This window comes from Chrysemys picta, chromosome 4, assembly GCF_011386835.1.
Source record: "Chrysemys picta bellii isolate R12L10 chromosome 4, ASM1138683v2, whole genome shotgun sequence".
In the NCBI taxonomy this organism is placed as follows: domain Eukaryota; kingdom Metazoa; phylum Chordata; order Testudines; family Emydidae; genus Chrysemys; species Chrysemys picta.
Window position 1 is genome coordinate 103,342,396 of NC_088794.1, and position 18,950 is coordinate 103,361,345.

The following is an 18,950-nucleotide window of genomic DNA, read 5'->3' on the forward strand; positions in this document are numbered from 1 at the left end:
TCCTCCCAACAGTTTTCTTCAGAACTTATCACCAGCAGCTCACTCCTCTCCTGCAGCCCTTTGCTTGGGACACCTCTTTGCTACTCTTTTCATTGTCTCTCCTCTGTTCTCAGGCAGTTCTCTCACCTGTCGCTCCTGATTCTTTCAGTCCTCATCCCCCAGCTCCCTGGGCAATGCCTGGGGAAAGTTAGGTGTCTAAGAATGGGATTCACAGATGCCAAGCAGCTGAACAGGCAAATGCTTAAATCAGCCAATAGGAAGTGCTGAAGAGAGGGGTGTGGCCAAAGTGCCATACTCCTCTCCCCAAAGGGAGCTAAGTGCACAATTCTGGGCTAGAGGAAGGGGCCAGATCCACAAAGGTATATAGGTTTATAACAAGGTGTATCTCTTCTGGTGGGAGTTACAACCACAGACCTTTCTTAGAGGTAGATTCCAAACCAGGTGAGTCCTTTTTTGCATGCAAAAACAAACAAACAATCTCCACAAACAGAGACAGACAGACAACCCATTTCCCCCTATCCCCACCCCTCTGGTCATGCCCATCAGATCTGACCTCACAGGAGAGAAAGGCCTAGTTTGTGAATCCCATTGGGTTTAAGCATGAGCTACGGTTCTGAGTAGCTTGGTAGCATGAGGATTTTGGCAGTTTTTGCATGCCCACCAGCAGAAACTTAGGCACCTAGGGTATTTAGGTATCTCTGGGTTTAGGTAGGAGCTGAGCAGGGCATTTGAGGATCTCAGTGGCACTTAAATGTTGGACTTAGCCTCCTAAGTCACTTTGTATATCTAGCCCTAGGGTTGAAATGGGTGTAAAGCTATAGTCAGTGTTTTCCTGCATTGTGTTCTATATTCAGTTATATTTGAAGATTAAAAGCTCTTTGAAGATTTTTTAAAATGTATTTAAGATCTGCAGGGAAGGGGTAAGAGCAACCACAAAAATGGGAAGTACTAGTTGGGGAAAAGATATGATCCTGCAAAAATGTATGCACATATGCTTAATTTTACACACTTCAATGACTCCCCTAAAGTTAAGCATGTTCATAGGTCATTGTAGAATTGGGGCTATCGTGCATTACTCCACCAGCTTCCTTTGGTGGGAATATTATGCAGCATCTTACAGATGTTGCCCTCCCCCATTGAAAATCCTGGAGTGGATCAGGCAGAGGTTAACTCCAGAACCCAGGATCAGACTAGCATAGTGAGGTGTTATTTACATCCCTTTGTCTGTACCAGCTTCAGTGAATTTGGTTGATGACCTCACCAGCAGAACATTTTTACTGGTTAAGTGCTGGTGAGGTCATCACCTATTGGAAGGGACACATTGAGCCCTGGACCCAGGTCCTGGCTGGTATTCTGAGATTGGGAAGTGACATTTAAACCATTGTAACAGTATTTATTTCTACAAGCTTTTAAATTAGCAGCTATTGATTACTCATGTTAGTTGGCAGGACTATAGCATCAGTGATAATTCATCCTAGGATACAGTTTATTTTCATAATTTATTAAATAATTTTTAGGGCTAAACACTTTTAGAAGTACCTAAGGTACATAGGTGCACAAGTCTCATTTTCAACAATGACTTAGCACTAAAGAGTCTCATTGCAAATCAGTGGAGCTTCAGCTCGTACGTCACTTTTGAAAATGAGATTTAGGGTCTAAGTCACTTCGACACTTTTGAAAGTGTTACCCTATGTGCCTAATGGACAGCATGTAACTGCCATGAACTACAATGAAGTCAATGGAGTCAGCCCAAAACAAAAAATGCTGTGCAAAGACAAACTCAACTGCCCCCCAGGCAAATTTCTCCACCAAGCAAAGGGGAAACACTTCCTATTATAAAAGTGAAAGGAAGAAAAGAGGTTAAAGAGAAATGTGTGTGGGAGGGGAAGAGCAGGTCTAAAAACATTCCAAATGAAGCCTCCTGCAGTGTGTTCCATCACCATAGTAAGTGAACAGCTCGGAATCTTTAATGTGTTCATCCTCACGACTCCCCTGGGAGGTAGGGCAGTGCTATGATCTCCATTGGACAGACAGGGAACTGAGGCACATAGAGACTAAAGTCTAGATTTGTAAAGATATTTAGGTGCCTAAAGATGCAGATAGGTGCCTAGCGGGGTTTTCAAAATTGCCTCAGTGCCTAACATGTTGTTTTTAATAAGAGTTAGTTGCTTACGCACTTGAAAATCCCACTAGGTGCCTATCTACAGCTTTAGTTACCTACTTACCATTACAAACCTGTCCCTAAGTGACTTAACAAGATCACACAAAGTGTGGAGTAGGGAACTGAATTCACATCTTCTGAACTGGAGGCTAGCACCCAACCATTAGACCATTCTTCCACTGTGCCCCAAAATCACCCTGGCAGACCTGTTCTGGTATAACTCCATAGGCCCTGGACTGGGGGCACTTGTCTTTGTACAATAGTTGCACTGGATTAACTACAATATGATTTTAAACCAGTTTAGTTAGACTGATGTAAATGCTTTTAACCCTATGTAACCCTGGTTTATATCAATTTAGACATCAGTAAGGAATTCACTTAAGCCCAATTTTTTCCATCAGTTTAACTAAAAACAGTTAAAAACACTGCATTAGTTAAACCAATGCATGTGTAAGCCAGACCCAAGAAAGCTGTAGCCCCAGTTTAGTCCTGTTTGAAACTGGGGACTGAGACTTGAACTACTCCAGTTTAATATAACTACCAGAGACATAAGGCAATAGATAGGGCCCTACCAAATTCAGGCCATGAAAAACTCATCATAAGAACATAAGAATGGCCATACTGTGTCAGACCAAAGGTCCATCTAGCTCAGTATCCTGTCTTCCAAGAGTGGCCAATGCCAGGTGCCCCAGAGGCAATGAACAGAACAGGTAATCATCAAGTGATCCATACCCTGTCGCCCATCCCCAGCTTCTGGCAAACAAGCTAGGGACACCATCCCTGCCCATCCTGGCTAATAGCCATTGATAGACCTATCCTCCATGACTTTATCCAGTTCTTTTTTGAACCCTGTTATAGTCTTGGCCTTCACAACATTCTCTGGGCAAGGAGTTCCACGGGTTGACTGTGTTGTGTGAAAAAATACTTCCTTTTGTTTATTTTAAACCTGCCACCTATTCGTTTCATTTGGTGACCCCTAGTTCTTGTGTTATGAGAAGGAGTAAATAACACTTTCTTATTCATTTTCTCCACACCAGTTATGATTTTATAGACCTCTATCATATCCCCCTTAGTCGTCACTTTGCCAAGCTGAAAAGTCCCAGTCTTATTAATCTCTCTTCTTACAGTAGCCATTCCATACCTCTAATCATTTTTATTCCCCTTTTCTAAACCTTTTCCAAGTCCAATATATTTTTTTGGAGATGGGGCGACCACATCTGAACGCACTATTCAAGATGTGGGCGTATCATGGATTTATATAGAGGCAATATTATATTTTCTGTCTTTTTATTGATCTCTTTCTTAATGATTTCCAAAATTCTGTTCACCTTTTTTGACTGCCACTGCACATTGAGTGCATGTTTTCAGAGAACTATCCACAATGACTCCAAGATCTCTTTCTTGAGTGGTAACAGTTAATTTAGATCCCATCATTTTATATGTATAGTTGAGATTATATTTTCCAGTGTGCATTACTTTGCATTTATCAACATTGAATTTCATCTGCCAGTTTGTTGCCCAGTCACCCAGTTTTGAGAGATCCTTTCATAGCTCTTCGCAGTCTGCCTGGGACTTAACTATTTTGAGTAGTTTTGTATCACCTGCAAATTTTGCCACCTCACTGTTTACCTTTTTTCCATATCATGTATGAATATGTTGAATAGGACTGGTCCCAGAACAGACCCCCTGGGGGAAACCACTATTTACCTCTCTCCAGTCTGAAAACTGGCCATTTATTCCTACCCTTTTTTCCTATCTTTAACCAGTTACCAATCCATGAGAGAACCTTCCTTCTTATCCCGACTGCTTACTTTGCCTTTGGTGAAGGACCTTGTCAAAGGCTTTCTGAAAATCTAAATTTTCCACTGGATCCCCCTTGTCCACATGGTTGTTGACCTCCTCAAATAATTTTAGTAGATTGGTGAGGCATGATTTCCCTTTACAAAAAACACCTTGACTATTCCCCAACAAATTATGTTCATCTATATGTCTGACAATTTTGTTCTCTACTACAGTTTCAACCAGTTTACTCGGTAGTGAAGTCAGGCTAACTGGCCTGTAATTGCTGGTAAGCCTGGACTGTGGAGTCTGGTCTTGTGTTTACCCTATACTATAGAGATTTCATAGGGGAGACTAGCATTTCTCAAGCTGGGGGTCCTGACCCAAAAGGGAGCTGCAAAGAGATCACAGGGTTCTTTTAGGGGGGTTGCGGTATCGCCACCCCTACTTCTATGCTGTCTTCAGTGCTTGGTGGCCAGAAAGCAGCACCCGGGCACTCAGCTCCGAAGGCAGCGCCCCACCAGCAGCAGCGCAGAAGTAAGTGTGGCAATAGCATACCATGCCACCCTTCCTTCTGTGCTGCTGCCTTCAGAGTTGGAGAGCTATGTCTGCTAACTGATGGCCCAGTTCTGAAGGCAGTAGCACAGAAGTAAGGGCAGCAATACCATACCAGGCCATCCTTACTTCTGCGCTGCTGGTGGCGGCAGCTCTGCCTTCAGAACCGTTCTCCAGCTGCCCAGCTCTGAAGGCAGTGCCGCCACCAGCAGCAGTGCAGAAGTAAGGGTAGCCATACTGCAACCCCCCCCCCACAATAACTTTGTGATTCCCCCACAAATCCTTTTTGGGTCCAGACCCCTACAATTACAACATTGTGATATTTCATATTTAAATAGCTGAAATCATGAAACTTAACAATTTTTAAAATCCTATGACCGTGAAATTGACCAAAATGGTCTGTGAATTTGGTAGGGCTCTAGCAATAGGTGATCACTGAGGCATTCAGGGCTTACATTGAGAACAGAGCCTTTTAATCCTAAACAAATCTCAGGGAATTCAACATGAATAATTGGTGAACATTTGGCTCAGATGGCCATCATATTTTTTAATTGAATTAATATTTCGGTTTTCTTCAATGCACGAATCCCTAGAGGACAATACATTTCCTGCTATCTACAAGCAACTGAGCTGGCAATCATTCCACACATGTCTTGTAGCAAGTTGTTTCTGTATGTGGGGTATAGTCTTGCCTGGATATGTGCATATAATTCTCATTAATGCTAATGGAAGTTATTCACATGCCTGAGTTTAAGGACAGATTTCCAACATTCTCCTTTTTTTTATCATAGGAATTGCATTCAATTCTAATGTCTAAATGGTAACTCAAGTCTGAAAATACATTATTTCAATTCTCTTCAGATTTCCCATTTTCTATTTGTACATGAGACAAGGGCGTGTAAATGTGAGGAGAAAAAGACGATATTAAGAGAAGGAACTTTAGGCTGAATATTATGAAAATCTGCCTACGGTGGGAGTTGTGGAAGAGTCTCCGACAGGAAGTGGTGGAAGCCCTGTCTGAGACACTTAACATTAAACTGGAAACAATCCTGTATTGGCACAGGGAGGAACAAGATGAGCTGGCAGATGACTTACCGGTACCTCTTTGTTTTTTACATTCATGTTTAATTTAATGCTGACCTAGTTTAAGGTATGTGCCAGTGCACAGCTACAGAGGGCTCTTTTTGGAGGGAGGGGGGAGGCGTAGGGGGCTCATTTTGTCAGCACCACCGTACCATCCTGCCCCCAGACTCCTGCTCCATCATGGCTTCTCCTACCTTGAAAATGGGATCCATCCCATCTAAATCCATCCCAGTTACCAAACCCCAGATCGCCCCACTTTCCTGCTAGTCAAACCCTGTTATTCTAAGCAGTGACAAGCATCCCTGCCCCACTCATCTGCCAAAACCTCCTGGCCCTACAGGTACTATGCCAACTGGAGAAGCCTGCTTTGTGGCCCTATGTATCTTCTTTGGCCCTACATAACCTAGGGCCAGCCATGGTTGAAATTTGATATACCGTAGTGATGGAAAAAACACAAAAACTGGGTTTGTTCTGAATCTGTCATTAAATGGTCTGATGTCAGTCTTGAAGCCTGGGTTATTTCCTGCTCTCAGGCAGGGATAAAACATTCTCAATAAGTAGCTCTGATAGTTTTCTTCAGAATGGTATCTTTATTTCCCTCAAAAGTGCTGATTTGAAGGTTCTGTGTTACACAGAGTGACATAATCCTCAGTATCATAAGCAGTGAAAGGCAAAGTATGCAGCTACAATAGGCTATTGGACTGTAAGATTTCTCTCTATATATATTTGGGAGTTCCCAAGTTCCAAGAACAAAAAAACCCAACAACAAAACAAAAATCTCCAGCCCAGTTCTCAGCAATAAGCATCCTGTCAGCCTGCTAAAGAAAAATCTTCAAAGGCACTTGAAAAATAGGATTTCATTTGTATGAAAGGTAAAAATTCAACAGCTCTAAACATCCTGGCAAGTATTTTTCTCCAGGGAAGAGGATTTTTCTTTGAGACTGTACGTTCCCATTCAGCGGCATTGAATGGGAAACACCAGAGAACACTGGGTCAATTCTTCTAAAGTAAGACAAGTTAGTTTTTCACATGGCTGCACTCTAAAATGCCTCATCCCCCTCTTCTCAACAAGCTCCAAGGATTTTATGATTGTGTTATAGTTCAAAATATCTTAATGGATTTCAGAAGTGCTAGTTGGAAACAAAATTAATGGCACTTGGCTTTGTTTATGTCATTTTTTGTCAATTTCAATACTCATGCTAGAAGTGTGACCAGGAAGGTTTGAACTATTACTCAGCCTGCATCTATTTTATTATGTGTAGCATCATCATCTTCGCTCTTACTGATAGGTGGACAGCACTACCGTGCATTCTCCTTACCTGCTTCTGAATGGTTCGTGAGCATTTTACCTAACATATACACTGGCTATATGTGACTATTTTCCAGGATGGGGACATCTGCACTCCTGACACAGCAAACAGCTACCTGCATCAGCTTTCTAGAACTGGCATGGGGGATTTAATGCAGATGAGGCCAGAATTACCCAGCTGTGGAGCAGAATTCATCAGGACTGATCTGCAGTCCCACCGTAGATGCTAAAAACTGGCAAGTATTTTCCTCAAGAGAAAAGGATTTTTATCTTTGATACCTCACCATTCATTGCCATTGAATGGAAAATGCCAGAGAACACTGGCATTAAAACCCTGCAGTTTGCACTGCTGCCACATCAACAGATCTGTTATAGAGCAATAGAGTATCATGCATGTGTGCCTAGCACTGAGGGCTAGGGTCACAGTGCTACCCTGAAGAGTTACTCTCTATTACTTGCTAATACATAAATAATCACTTTCCTGATTTTCATGTAACTGATGATGTAGATAAAGAGATTTTCTGTGGGTTCATATTGGTTCAGATTCAAAGAGCCTCAGGGCCAGACTTCGGCCCAATCCTACTTGCCCATGCATGATTGTAAGGAGAAGTAAGATACATGTGGCCTCCATACACCTGTCCTGCAGACTTAGGAGGGAGAGCAGGGCTGGGTACATCTACATTGGGATAAAAACCTTGGGCTCCAGCTCAAGCCGGATGTCTACTCAGCAATTTTTAAGCCCTGGCCCCAAGGCCCATGAGCCCAAGTCAGCTGACCCAGGGCAGCTGCAGGTTTTTTATCCCTGTTTTGACATAACCTTCCTGTCCTCAGGGGACTGATAGGGAGCAGTAGCAGATCACTTCACCCTGGAAGCATGCTGGCACAGGAAAAGAATTGTGCCTCCATGAGTGACAATTCCTTCCCTGGGCTTCATATTGGATAGGTGGAGCCATGTGCCTCTTCATACAAAGGCTAATTGTGTTTTTTGTTTGTTTGTTTGTTTGTTTGTTTGTTGTTGTTTTTTTACAATCTAGCCTTAGTAAATAGGCCTTTTGTAGAAACTCAGAAGGAGTTGGAATTCACCCCTATGGCCTAGGGAGAGCATGGCCTGTAGCTAGTTACCTCCAGGGCTGATATAAACTCACATCCAGTTGCGGTTTCTCTGGCCCTCCTCCAACAGCCCTTTGCACCAGCAACCTATTGGAGGCCACTGTAGGGCCCTCATAGCAGCACACCGAGAGTGCAGAGCCCACCCCCATTGCACGGCTGATTCTCTCAATACTGTCCTCTTTGTGCTGGGCTGGATGCCACCCATACTTACATCAATTAACGCCTCCAAATTGAGGATGGAATACAGCACGTTGGCTTGTTTTCTACAGTTTACGTCCCAAATTATTTCTCCTCTTACAGGCATTTTTATTTTGAACTCTAGGAGTGAAATCCTGGCCCCATTGAAGTGGGCAGCAACCCCCCCCCCACTGATTTCAACAGGTCAGGCTTTCACCCCAAAACTGCATTGGCCAATATGTGTGGGGAACACCTAACACACGGTGGGTGCTACAATAACTAATAATGATGATAATTATAACTCTTCACCACTTTCCCCATCGGGCCAAATCCTGCAAACGTCAGTTACACAAATAGTCTCCGATTCAGTAGGATTGACTACTTATGTGAGTAAAAGGGTGAAGAATGAGCCCCGAATTATAAGCATATATTGAATAGTTCAATTAAAAAGAGAACATTCTCTCAGCCCATTAGCACTGTATATATTAGTTCTATATAATATTAAAATTATATAATAGCAATAACATTATTTAAATCATCAGCCTAACCTCAGGGAGTGAGAATGAGTTTTTACTGCTTCATTTTATTTCGTGTGCACACACTACTTTGGGGTTTTTTTCAGCTCTTACCTCTCACCTCTGTCTCACTGTCTCCCAAACAGCTTCACACTTGGTAGGGAGCTGATGTCTTCATTGCAGCCAACATTCCTTCATAGTGAAGAGTTGCTGTGTAATTGGTACAGTATCAATTTGTTATGCTTCAGTATCAACCTCATAATTATAGCACACAGTATACCCTTCAAAATCCATGTCTTCTTTCAGACTGCACTTGACATGAAAATGTTTGAATTTTCTGGAGTTTTCTCATATTTTTACAGTCTTCAGAATTAGTTCAGTTTGACACCTAATATTGGAGATTACAAATAGATCTGTGTGGGCCTGTGTAGATATCAGAAAGTTTGCCACAATCATCCAGAAAGGTTTTCTCCCTTAAAACACCAGACATATTACAAATAGATTGTTTTTTTTAAGCTAGCTGAAAGCTATATGCTTTCAATCACATTCTGGCTCCATTGAAGTCAATAGGCATTCTGCCACTGACTTCAATGGAGCCCAGATTGTACCAGGAAAGTTTTAAATATAGAATATGATGTCCTTCTTAAATATAGCTGTGGAGTAGTGGAAAGTGTCAAGCTTGTGTGCAAATGCTCACCCGTTCACATCTTGTCTGTCACAGGGGTGGTGATTTAGTCTCTACCTAGAGCCCTGCTGGATTCTCCATGTCTAAGTCAAAATTGAATATCTTTCTAATAGATGGGCTATAGCTCAAACAGAAGTTATGGACTTGATGCAGAAATTACTATGTGACCTGTGTTATTGAAGGGTGGTCAGATGAGATCTCCATTTTGGTCCCTTCTGGCTTGGAATCAATGAAATAAACATATATACAAAGGAGCATTATTTATAGGTCCTGTAATATATATTTAAGGGAAAAAACATACATTATCTAGGATTTATGAACCACCTGTGCATAAAGATATTTACAAAGTTATTTAGTCTTGACTTAAAGACATGGAGAACCCAACACTACCCTAGGTAGAGAATATCCAGCAACTTGTGACAGACTGGACAGGATTTGAGCCTGCAAGCAGCTGCACACAAGCTTGATGGTTTCTACTGCTCCCTGTCTATCTGTAATAAAGAAACCATACCCTATATTTGTAAATTTTCCGTATGAAATCCAGGCTACCTTGAAGTCAAGGCAAAGCTTCTATTGACTTCAATAGAGCCAGGATTTCACTGCAGGAGGGATGGGAGAGGTGTGTGTGTGTGTGTGTATAGGGTATGTCTTCTGACATGACACAGTTTTATAATTACAAATACATAAGTAATGTCTAATAGGTTCTGGGTGTTTAGACTAGAGCAAGAATGCATAAGTGTGAGTCTGGAAAGGTTTCCTTCTCTGTAGTCATAACGCAGAATAATATAAGCCTTCAGTATCGCTGGACTGCCAGCTCCAGTCCCATAGGAACACTTGTCCTTTGATTCCTATATATTGTACCAACGGCAGGTTGGGGCTTAGGATCCTCTTCACATCAATGATTTTGAAGTGTATGTACAAATTTGTTTTTTTAAAAAACCACTTTGGCTTTAATTGGATTTCTCAGGTCAGGATGCATCTTGCACTCTTTTGTTTGAGACCATGAAGTACTTACATTTCAGTTTATCTGAACCTGACTGGGCCCCAATCATTTATCTAAGGAGACAATAGTTATACCTCTAAAGAAAGCCCAGAGTTTGTGATCATATGTAACCAAGTACCCACTGATAACTTTTAACTGCTTCTGGGGGGTAGGTTGTAGGGAAGTTGTTAGCTTAATGCCTCTAAGGCCCAATTTTTGGAGTATTTGTCTGGTGGACTGATCAGTCAAGACTTTGTCAGGTTTCAGTGTTTTGTTTTGATGACTGGGTGCATCACTGTCCATAACCTTTAGCAAAATGGGGCTTCTCTGATTTTCCCTTTCCTCTCTGGATCTTGCTTTGTTATCCAGGGAGCACGTTATAAGAAACCAAGCGATTGAGCAGGCAGATTTTAATCTCTTACTCAAATTTGCAATTTCACTTGTAGGTAAATGGGAATGTGAGTTTCTATAAAACGTTTGAAAAGGGCTATCCAAATGCATCTTCATTATATTTAATCACCTTTTTCCTCCTTGGTCATATAAGTTAGAGATGGAAAAAACCTATTAACATCAGCCAGACTGTCTCACTGTAAATGTAAGATAAATCAGGATGGTACAATTCTAGGACACTAAAGCAATAGGATTATATGTACCATATGCGTTCACTACATTAATTATCTTTGCAAAAGCATTTTTTTATTATACATTCATTTAAAATTTATTTTCATTTATGTCAAAGGAGTTGGGTCTGAAATGCATCTCAGGAAAATTGTTTAATGTGTAAACATCTGAGGGTATGTATTCCAAAAATGTATGATCATAACAAACCATTATGCTGACTGCATTTTACAATCTCATCTTCTTTGGTGGATTGGAACTTATGCCGATGTCTTCTGGAGAGGTATTTTTGCCAGATGATTAATTTATGGTACATTTATGTGTAATACTGGTTGAAATTATAACCCTTAGTGATATTTCATATATTCTTAGACTAGCAGCTAGGGAAAAGATTAGCAAAGATTACCCTACACTTTATTTATTTTACTGAATTTTGGATTTTGAACTTGTTTTTCTGGAGTCCTTGCTTCCCAAAAAACTGAACTGTTAAAAAGTAAGTCTAATCCCATTAGCTCTGCCTAAACTGACCACCAGTATAGAATGTCTGTCTGCCAGTGTTTTTACCACTGAGTCATCCAGATCTCAGATAACTCGGGCAGGTCTACATGACATGGTGGTTAAAACATAAATGTTTGGTCTACACTAGTGCTTCCACCATTGTTTGCGCTAGTGAAGCTGGATCAGTGCCAGAGCAACAGTGGGATATCTGACAAAAATCTCAGTTAATAGGCCAATGAAATCAATGATAGTTTTGATAGTGATTTCAAGTGCAGCAGGATTAGGCCCTTTAGGGGAGAATTTTCAAATGTGATCAGCATTGACATACCTGTACTCAATGGTAAATTTTCCATCAACTTCAGTAGAAGAAAACTTAAGTCAATGCTGTGCACTTTTAATATCCCCCCTATTCCCTGAGACGATTTCTGGTCATCAAAAAGAATTAGCGCCATAGAAAATTCCAGTCATCAGTCTGACCAGGGATAAAGATAATTGAAAAGCTTCCCAATACTTTTTATATGGCGGAATCAATCATTTAAACTGCTGCTGCCTTTTTCTTTAATTTTGGTCACCACTACAAACTAGTTCAGCATGTGAGTAATATTACTGATCTCAGTGGAAATACCCAAAGGTTAACAGTTAAACAATGGCTGGTTTGGAGGATTGGGGTCTTAATTTGGATTTGTGTTTTGTCAGTGAGTCACAAAATTTCAATCCTTGTACAAAATTCTTACATTAAAAAAAGCATTAAAACTCAAAGTAAACACACGTGCTTGAATATGTGTATTATGATGAATGTCTGTGCAGTGGAAATTGCAGTTTGAACTATTTTCTCCTCAGGGATTCTGTTTTGTAATAAATTTGTTCAAGTACCTAAGCAAAGGGATCAAAGCATAGGAACAGATATATTAACCCTACTGCACCCACTGATGCCATGAACTACACATCAATACAATTCCCATAATTAAGAATGATTTTCAGTGATGACACATCATTGCTTCTCTTGATGACCTACAATAATAAAAATTAATGTGTTAGTAACAGTCAATAACACACACCCCAATAAGTAACTCAGACTGATCAGAACTGGCATTCCTCCCCCAGTTTCATAGAATCATAGAAGATTAGGGTTAGAAAAGACCTCAGGAGGTCATCTAGTCCAACCCCCATTTTCCCCATTTTTAACAGTATAGGAAAGGTTGTGTGTTGATGAAAAGGGGGAAAAAAATATACAGGGCATTTTAATTAAAATGAGAAACTTTATAAGCCATTTTTAAAGCAGTAGAAATTTCTCTGAGGTTTTGGGATATTAGAGTTCAGTATTAGTGTATGGACAATAATTCATTGAAAATGCTCTTGTTCTTTGCAGCACAATGACCCAGTTGGAACAATTACTTTTCTGTGACTGAAAAAAAGGACGTAAATGCACATTTCTGGTGCATTTGACTTTACAAATTCCATTTGATGTTACTTCTTAATTCCTTTCTTACACAATTCCTAGTTGACAACTGCTCCTATTTAGATTTATGGGCATATGCATTTGTATGAAATAAAATTCGATGGAATCAGAACATAGCATACCACTCAATATTCTGTATAATTGGAGAAAAATTGCAAAGATCAATTTGCACCAGCTGCAAAATATTTAGTACTTCTAATGTATATTGGCATACAGAGACCCATACAATTATACTATTAACTTAATCAGATTCAAATGCTATTTTCTAGCTATTTGTCACTTGTGTCAATTGTCATAAAGGAAGAGTTTATCATATGTGATTTTGTCCTTATTTTCTGTTTTTAAGCAAAATTTTAATCAATGTACCAAATCCCAAAAGTATACGGTGTAAGCACACCAAAAGTATAAGGTAGAACTGAAAGAGAAAATAGTAGCAATGTATAAATGCTGAAATTGGGGCTCAATCCTGCAAGGTGTTGAGGGTAAAATGCTGGCTCCATTGAGATCAATGCAAAAACTCCCATTGCCGTCAATGGAGCCCGGATTTCACCATAAGCATCTTAACTCCAACTGAAGACAGCACTTTGCAAGGTGAGGCCCTAGAGGAAAACAAACTACTAATTTTAAAATTATATGTTCTTTGTATTGGTATATTAAGACACATGTGTTCATTTTATTAATGGGGTTGTTTTGTTTTATTAATGTTTATTTGCTTTTTTTCCCCAGCAAAAGCAATTCTGATACTTTTGCTCAGGTCTAGCGGTGCCTTACTGCAGAAAAAGTTCCATTCCTTTAAGAGGACTTACTTGTTGCAAAAAGGTACGACTCTACACGAGCAACCTTATTGCAATGCAGGCTTTCCTCTATGCAGTGGTCCTGGCACCAGTGAAAACAATGGCAAAGAGGACGGAGGCAGGATTTCACTGATGATTTAAAAAACAACAACACAGAAACGGCTGAAGAAAAGTAAGGAGACTTACTTTGAGAAGCTTCTTCCACCCACTCACAAGGAAAAAGGGCATCAAACTGCAGGTTGTGGCCTCTTCATGGACTTCTTACTCTAACTCCTAAAACACAGGGCCAAAGTCTGCCACCATTACTCACACTGAAGGGGATATTGACTTCAGTGGGATTATGCATGTAGTAAGGTATCGTGAATAAAGGTGGCAGAATCTGGCCTATAGAACAATGCTGGATGTATACTGCCACAACCACCATGATATCTAGTTATCTACATCTACATACAGAGAGCTTCTTGATACAGAGAGTGGAGAAGAGCAGAAGACACCTTGAAGTCTACTGGGGACCTAACTATGCAGAGTAAATTACCTGGGAAGTATTTAGATGCAACAGTGGTTGGGACTACAGAAAATAATGTGGATATGCATATAAAAACCTCTTTGATTTCAGAATTTGTACCACTGTCTAACCCCGGGACTTTATTATTTTTTTGTAACTGTGAGTTATCACATAATATACACTTTAGTAAACAAAGTAAAAATTAAAAGAATATTTTAAGGATTATTTAAGAATTTCAAATATATTTGGCCAGACATTCAGCTGGTGTAACTTAGCATAGCTCCATTGACTTCATCTCAGGATTGATTTCAGTGCAGCTGTGCCAATTTGCTACCTCTCTGAGTGTAAGTTTTTCTAAAATAAAAGATTTCCCTTAGTTGCTATTTTAATGCATTTTGCATTGTGCTATATGAATTGACAATGAACTGTGCTGGGACCTGGACTGCGTCTCAGAGGTGACTCATTTTGATTCTCACGTCAATATCCTTGGGGCTGGCTCCTTTTTCACTGGAATCAGTAGCAGTTTTTACCATTGATTTCAAAGGGAGCCAGATCAGATTTATGCCTCTATATCAAAACATGTTAAAAGTAAAATTTGCACACACTATGAAGTATTTGTGGAAACCAAACAAGAACCACTGGAATTATATATCCCTGCTATGGATCAGAATTTATTAAAATGTACCAGAATTTAAGTTTGAATTATGATAATAAATACTAAGTAGACAAGTAACACTTACAAAATTATGTTGCTCCAGAACATCTACATTTTAGGATCCTTTGGTGAAAATACTTAGTAAAGGAATTTAGGAGAACTAGATTATGATAACATAACACACAATAAATACTAGGGGTGAAATCCTGGTCCATTAAAGTCAATAGTGAAACTCCTTTTGAGTTCAGTGTAGCAAGGATTTCGACCTAGAGCTTCCAGTAGCATGATCAGCATTGGGGAGAAGCATAGGATCACACTACTATGTATCAACAATATATTTGCTTTGAAATGGCTCAGAAAAAGCTTGGTCAATGCGCTTCGTAGAACCATTCCCCTCCTACACATGTTTTTCAGTGATATTGGAAACCATATATTGATGTGAATAAAAGTTGATCATGCTACCACCAACTTGGAGAAAACACCTTTAGTGTAATAGTATGTCCATTGAAGTTAGCAGAAAAATTCTCATGCACTTCAATGGATACAGGATTAGGCTCCTTAAAGCTGTTATTCCCCCATTTCCATGCCCAAATAAAATATATAAAAGATGGGCTAAATCCTGAGGTGTTTACTCATGTCTTATTGGGACAACTTTCTGTTCAGATCAAAGATTGAAAATATACAAGACTACATTATCTGGTTTTCATATTATACATTATGGGACGAATCTTACTCCCATTGAAATCAATGGAGAAAATTCTCATTGACTTTAATGGGAGGACTATGTCTTAACTCCTAATGGGAGTAACTGGCCCATCTAGGGTCAGATCATGCTGAGTCTGCATGAAGGACATATGGATGAACGTAGCAACTGTCTATGTGTAAGCCCCTGCATGAGGAAAGTCCCCATAAGATTGGTCAATCTGAATGCCACATCCTGTAAGAGCTGTTTTCTACAGGCAGTCTATATAAATAGCTTCCAGGAACTAAAGGCTAGAATCACTATGGGGACTTCACAAGAGCTGCCTACCCTTCTTGTCCTATGGGCTATTTGGTTGAGCAGACGCTTTAGACTTAAAATATGGGGGAATCATAATTAAGAATTTATTTGATAAAAAGAGAAGGGAGACATATAATTATGTGAGACCTGGAAACACATAAGGAACATGTATTACCAGATGCCCAGGTAATAAGCTCTTAAGAACATTTAAGCTGCAGAAACTGCCTTGGTATATAGGAGTTCCTTTTCTCAGCAAAAGAAGTAGATCAATTCCCAGGCTTGGTCTACACTAAACCCCCAAATCGAACTAAGGTATGCAACTTCAGCTACGTGAATAACGTAGCTGAAGTCGACGTACCTTAGTTCGAACTTACCGCCGTCCAGACCCGGCAGGCAGGCTCCCCCGTCGACTCCGCGTACTCCTCTCGGCGAGCAGGATTACCGGAGTCGACGGGGAGCACTTCTGAGTTCGATTTATCGCGTCCAGACTAGACGCGATAAATCGAACCCAGAAGTTCGATTGCCTGCCGCCGAACCAGCGCGGTAAGTATAGACAAGCCCCCAGCTTTATGGGCTTTCTTTGGCTTGTCTCTTGATTAAAGAAAAGCTGACCATTGAGGAGAGATGGCCATGGAAGGGCTTAAACTCTCATTATGGAAAAGGGACTATTCATACTGGTATAAACATGTAGCTGAATGGTCTCTCTGGCTACCTTGGGATAGGGCATTAGATATTTGGATGGGGGATTCAGGAGGTGCCTTTCAAAGTTTAGTTTTCAGGAACTACCTCCCTCAGATATCAATGGTTATATTAACAAAATTGTAGATGAAATAACCATTTTTGCAAAATAGTGTGTCTTCCATTCACTATCTATTTAGATTTATTTAGCTATGTCTATGGGGTATAATGATGTTTCAGGTATATTATGGTTTAAGGGTCAAGAAACAGGACTATTTTGCTGTTTATCCTGGCTTATGGTATTCTTGCTTAATAAAAAGTGATACTCTTTCACTACATTTAGGATTCTTGAGACGTTTTGCACACCGAAACATGGAATCAGCAAAGAAAAAATTATTCTGGTAGTTACATTAATATATCACTCAAATACTAGCAAGGAACACTTTTTAACACTAAGATTCTCCCTTTGCAATAGAACTAGCATTTGAACACCTCTGCCAGTTTAACTGGAGCTTTAGAAAACACAGTAATTTGAACATGCAATTTTTTAAAGGGATGATTAAAGTTTATATCTGTGGTTTCAAGATGGACATGAATTAGGGTTAGAATAATACATGAAAAGGAAAACTAATATAGCCCATCCAATTTTTTCTTTCAATTTTCACTAGAATCCAAAGCTTAGATACATCACAAAAATGTTTTCATTCATAATAGATGTAATTGGAATCCAAATTAGAAGAGAAAACATCATATCAATGAGACCTACATTACTTTCCCCTTTATTATGGTTACAGAGCAGAGTAATTTACACTGAAGATCCCATTGCAAATAAAACATAAAATCAAATAAGATGATTATATGCAAATATTTGAGTATAATTTGCACATTGATCAGACTGAAAGGAAGTAAGTAGAGTTTATAGATAATGTAACATTAAGGGCATTATCTGCCATATTATTACAGTGTCTAGTATTACTACTGCAATGACACTATGCTACATTTGTCTACATGTAACAGTCTGTTTCTCTTTGTACCATGGCATAATGTTCAACTCATTATCATCTTGGAATATGTGACTGTAATTCACCATTTTGGTATCATGCCTCATCATCCTATCTCTGCACTTTTACTGATTTCTTGTTGCTAAATTTGATAACATATGAAATGTACATAGGGAGAAAATTGGAAATGAAAAGGAAGATAGAAAATGCAAATGATGTTAATTTAGTGATTGTTTAAAGAGCATATTATAGTATTTACTAAAGAGTCCAAGTTTCATAACTGGTACATCAACAAGTAGATTAACATTATTTATGCAAGTATATAGGGTAGGGAGAAATTGCTATTAAAATCCAATGTCAAACTCTATAATGCATACATTGTTGTAATCATGCATTTATTAAAAATGGTAGTGAAATCCTGAGTTGGATTATTGAAGTGTTAGGCACAATATGGAATGTGATGCTGAGAAAATAACATCTCTGGAGTGTTATAAGTTCTCATGATAAGATGACCCCTGCAATCTAGGGGAAAAAATCTCCATGAGGGACTTTAAAGATGATGTATTAGGCAGATCAAAATACTGAGCAGTAAGTTTCAGTAGATCTGTGTACCTCTCCAATCTTTATATCCAAAATGAGGATACCACCTATCTGCTTGCTTAGCACATTTCCCCTGCTCTAAAAGGACAACAGTTAATACACCACAAAAAGTATCAGTATTAAAACTTGGTTTAATATATAGAAACTCATACAAATGACTGCTGCTTAAAGTACCATATGATTCCACCACCACAGATGACAACCAGGTTACATATGTAATTTAATTTGCCATTTGTTTGGGAAGGTAAGTGTTAAACCACACCATATAATACACACACCATTTTAAATGAGAAATCTTTTAAAACATAGCAATGTACAAAACAGAAACACAGTAGGATTATGCTATTATTGTGTTATAGGGGAAAAAAATAACAGAACTCGTTATTTTTCCAGAGTTAACTACAAATGCAGTTTTATATTGCACTGTGCGTTCTTGACCATAAAATGCGGACTGCACCCAGTGTCAAGAAGATCTCCTCAAAAGAAGTTGGCAAAACAAAAATCAATATAAGGAAACTCAGATTTAGGTAATTTAATTTGCCTGGGGTGGCTGCTTCTATATAGGTTGGAGATCATGATGGCAGGAATGTGTGTCATAACATAGGTTATTGTTTTGTACTGTTATTGTTATATCAGCTGATGAGTTGTTATAAATCAGTGTAACCAATTCTCAGAATTGAGGTATGTACTTGTGTGTCACACCAAGTAACTCAGTATATGTAAGACTACATCTTTCTATTTTTACATTTCCCTTTTTTCTTTGCATAGCAATGCATCAGACTGCTT

At 39.4% G+C, this 18,950-nt stretch overlaps 1 long non-coding RNA gene across 1 annotated transcript; it reads left to right on the top strand.

Moving 5' to 3' along the window:
* Positions 1–300: 300 nt before the first annotated feature.
* LOC135982748 (uncharacterized) lies at positions 301–7,727 on the top strand. Its single transcript, XR_010600295.1, has 3 exons — positions 301–441; positions 5,357–5,592; positions 6,965–7,727. It is a non-coding gene; the product is annotated as an uncharacterized LOC135982748 (long non-coding RNA).
* The last annotated feature ends 11,223 nt before the right edge of the window (positions 7,728–18,950 follow it).